This window comes from Mytilus edulis, chromosome 1 (genome assembly GCF_963676685.1).
Source record: "Mytilus edulis chromosome 1, xbMytEdul2.2, whole genome shotgun sequence".
Classification (NCBI taxonomy): Eukaryota; Metazoa; Mollusca; class Bivalvia; order Mytilida; family Mytilidae; genus Mytilus; species Mytilus edulis.
In genome coordinates, this window is record NC_092344.1 from 61,198,557 (window position 1) to 61,203,594 (window position 5,038).

Genomic DNA, 5,038 nt, shown 5'->3' on the forward strand with positions numbered 1-5,038 from the left:
CATATGTTTTACATAAAGGAAGGTGAATAGGAGGTATTTCCCCTTACACATTTTTATTTTATTTTATTTTTATTTCCGTAAGCAATACTTGATGAAAGACTGAATGAAGAAATGTTGTTATTTCTCTGTACGAAGAGAGACAACTGCCACTCTTTTTCTTATACTTTATATCCTAATTCACGTCATATATCTGATGAAGATTATTATGATCCTTGACTTTTCGCTGTCTTTTTTTTTTATTATTTTTTCCTCCATAAAATAAACTGACTGTTCGGTGCATTGGAACTGCGATCATGAAAATTTTAATTACGGTTTTGAGCGTTCCTGGTGAAGGTAAATCCAGAAAAGCACTTCGGACGCACGAAAGAACAAGTTAAGAATGTGTCATTTTCATTGTCTTTCCCAAAATTAAAAACGTTGAAGTTGAAACCCATCTTTAACCCATGTTAAATTATTGATATTAGCTGTTCGTTCGCGTAGCACCATATTACGTATAGCTCATATTTGGGAAAACTGAGAATATGCTATGAACGACGAATACGTCTTGTTTTCATTTTTTGATACATTTTCAAAAGTTGAACTTTTATTTCTGAAAAGCAATACATTCCAAATTTATCAGAATTATAGTTCTGAGTAACCTTAAATTTTTTTCAATTTCTATTGTTTGTATCATGTAGGTTAAAAAAACGAAATCATGTCACTCACGATACTAATAGCATTACAGGAAGTTGTTTATAATTGGAATTAAGGATTTTTCCAAATATAACGACTTTTTTAAAATGGCTTTTGTTTGAATTAAAAGTAAATGACTATCTTTTTTTTTCAGGAAAAGTTTTTCAAATTTCACACCATTATATTACATTGGTAATTTTTTTATGATTTATGGCATGGTTTATGTTCACATTGACACTGTGACAAGGTAGACATGGTAGAAGAATTTACCATTAAATAAAAGTTTAGGTTTTCTGTCAAATTAAATTTACAGTTCCATTCGCAATAATTCAGTCAATAATTCTTCATAAAATTACCAGTCTAACAGAACATGTTCCTTAAATATAAAGAAGAAGATGTGGTATGATTGCCAATGAGATACTCTCCACAAGAGACCAAAATAACACAGACATTAACAACTATAGGTCACCGTACGGCCTTCAACAATAAGAAAAGCCCATACTGCATAGTCAGCTATTAAAAGGCCCCTAAATGACAATTTGAAACTGTTTTCATTACAATTCAAACGAGAAAACTAACGGTCTTATTTGTTTTTAAAAAATGAACGAACAACAAATATTAAACACATAAACAAACGACAACCACTGAATAACAGGTAGTTTCTACAACGTCTGTATAAGTTTTACAATTAAAATTTCATATTGTACGACAGGTCTAGCAAACTAATATGTCTCCATGGTCTCTACGTGTATCGGTGCAACGTCGCTACAAAATTGTGCTTGAAATGCTCTTCCAAGTACATATATACTACTGTGTGCATTTTATTGATTACAATGTTTTAACTTATTTCCATTTACCTTGAGATACAGACATGCATTTAAAAAAACCCATACTGAAATCTTATAATAAGTTAGTCGCGAACGACAAACAGTTAATATAATATGAAAATTTATGATCATAAATTATACCTTCATGAGAAAAAACCGGCGTTTTGCATTTGCGCCGATCTGCATCTCATTTGTGCCGATTTTTTCTTTCATTTGGGCCGATTTTTTCTTTCATATGCGCCAATTTTTTTTCCATTTGCGCCGATGTTTTTACAGGTAAATTACAGGTGAATAGATAGATAACTAGAGGCTCTAAAGAGCCTGTGTCGCTCACCTTGGTCTATGTGAATATTAAACAATGGACACAGATGGATTCATGACAAAATTGTGTTTTGGTGATGGTGATGTGTTTGTAGATCTTACTTTACTAAACATTCTTGCTGCTTACAATTATCTCTATCTGTAACAGTAATTTCTGTGGAAAATTGTTAAAAATTGACTATGAAGGGCAATAACTCCTTAGGGGGTCAATTGACTATTTTGGTCATACTGACTTATTTTTGGTTCTTACTTTGCTGTACATTATTGCTGTTTACAGTTTATCTCTATTTGTAATAATATTCAAGATAATAACAAAAAAACAGCAAAATTTCCTTAAAATTTCCATTTCAGGGGCAGCAACTGAACAACGGAATGTCCGATTCATCTGAAAATTTCAGGGCAGATAGATCTTGACCTGATGAACAATTTTACCCCTTTGTCAGATTTGCTCTAAATGCTTTGGTTTTTGAGTTGTAAGCCAAAAACTGCATTTTACCCATATGTTCTATTTTTAGCCATGGCGGCCATCTTGGTTGGTTGGGCGGGTCACCGGACACATTTTTTTGAACTAGATACCCCAATGATGATTATGGCCTAGTTTGGTTAAATTTGGCCTAGCAGTTTCAGAGGAGAAGATTTTTCTAAAAGATTACTAAGATTTACGAAAAATGGTTAAAAATGGACTATAAAGGGCAATAACTCCTAAAGTGGTCAACTGACCATTTTGGTCATGCTGACTTATTTGTAGATCTTACTTTGCTGAATATTATTGCTGTTAACAGTTTATTTCTATCTATAATAATATTCAAGATAATAACCAAAAACAGCAAAATTTCCTTAAAATTACCATTTCAGGGGCAGCGACCCAACAACGAAATGTCCGATTCATCTGAAAATTTCAGGGCAGATAGATCTTGACCTGATGAACAATATTACCCCTTGTCAGATTTGCTCTAAATGCTTTGGTTTTTGAGTTATTAGCCAAAAACTGCATTTTACCCCTATGTTCTATTTTTAGCCATGGAGGCCATCTTGGCTGGTTGGCCGGGTCACCGGACACATTTTTTAAACTAGATACCCCAATGATGATTGTGGCCAAGTTTGGTTAAATTTGGCCCAGTAGTTTCAGAGGAGAAGATTTTTGTAAAAGTTAACGCAGGACGACGACGGACGACGACGACGACGGACGACGACGGACGACGACGACGACGGACGCCGGACGCCAAGTGATGAGAAAAGCTCACTTAGTCTTTCGGTCAGGTGAGCTAATAAGAAGAAGATGTGGTACGAGTGCCAATGGGAGAACTCTCCATCCAAGTCATGTTATTTTTCATTTATTATAATAGACCTCTTCCATTAGCCACTTCTACAAATGTAATGAATAATCAATCATAACATGTATATAACTGTTGTCCCCTGCTCACCACGGGGAGGAGGAAGAAGGCATACAAGATTCACCTTCAGACTTTTCCTTGACCGTAAATGACCAAAATGACACAGACATTAACAACTACAGGTTACCGTACGGCCTTCAACAATGAGCAAAGCCCATACTGCATAGTCAGCTACAAAAGGCCCCGATATGACAATGTAAAACAATTCAAACGAGAAAACAAACGGCCTTATTTAAATAAAAAAATGAACGAAAAACAAACATGTAACACAAAAACAAACAACCTATTTTGTAAAGTGTTAATTTCTCCTTTTTTTAATATTTTGTATATTATAGTACATTTCATTAGTTTCTTTTTAATAAGCAGCATATAATAAGTATATTTAATGGTAACCCTACCTTCAATATATGCTGTATCTTCTTATATAAAATAAACCTATAATTACACTTATTTTAATGGTTAATTGTCTCATTGGCAATCATACCAAATATCCTTTTTTTTATAGAGATACCATATTAGTCTAATAATAACCTTTAACAAATCTATTTTTATAATTCGATTGACATTCCAAAAAAAACAACCATTTCATTGGTTGTATATTTTAAGATTCGATTCATTGTGTTTTATAAATATTATTAGTTACATAGTGTGCTAATGACCTAATACGGTATATATGGGGTCAGTAAATTCCATATGGGCGGTATATATGGGGTCAGTAAATTCCATATGGGGTGAGAGCGAAGCTCGAATCCCCATATGGAATTTACTGACCCCATATATACCGTATTAGGTCACTAGCACACTATGTAACGAATTTATCTTACCGACTATCTTAACGTGTGAAATTAAGACTATTGATTCTCAAAATGAGCAAGTCTTCAATACTGTTAGCATTAATAAAATACCTCCATTGATGCCAACAATAACGATTTGTACGGTTAAATGTATTTTATGAATTTATTTCAATCTTAATCATCAATTTCTTCGTCTGTTGGAACTTTTAAGATTTTTTTCTTAGTACCGTTTTGTTTTTTATAAAGGGACATAACACCATTACTAACCGTGTATGAAATAAGCCCCGCCCCCTTCTTATCTAATATGGAATATAAAGGGACGTAACTCCACTACTAACCGTGTATGAGATAAGCCCCGCCTCCCTACTAACCTAATATCAAATATACACGGTTTGCACGCGGACGCTTTTAACCAATCATATTCCTGGAAATGTATAGGAGGTAAGATAAAATTCCTTATTAATCAGGATTAGGTAAAATGAAAAGTTTTGTGGTTTCGGATATTTGGTCTCAAACATCACTAAAGAATGATATTTTTGAAATGTGCATCATCTTGGGCAGAACCATTTGTACCGTGAATGTTATTCCAAGGGCTTATTTTTTCTAATTTTCAAAGATTTCTTGAAGGAATATGACCATTTTTACAACTTAAAATACTGAGAACGTTATAAATCTATTTCATAGGCAACAACTAAAAGTTTGAATTGAAGGCCAAATGACAAATTTGTAAAAAAGGATAACAGTGCAATTGAACAAGAGAGATTTAAGTTAAATGATTTTATAAATAAATCAAGGATGTACTTATGTGAAATTAAATAAATCATGAATTTCAAATATGAAATTAAATAAATCATGAATTTCAAATGTGAAATTAAATAAATCATGAATTTCAAATGTGAAATTAAATATATCATGAATTTCAAATTGATACTATAAGCTGGAAGAGCTTAAGGGTCAAAATAAGCTAAAAATATCGAGATATTTATTTTTAAAATATGGCGGGAAAAGGCTGACTTGGACTTTTACCTTA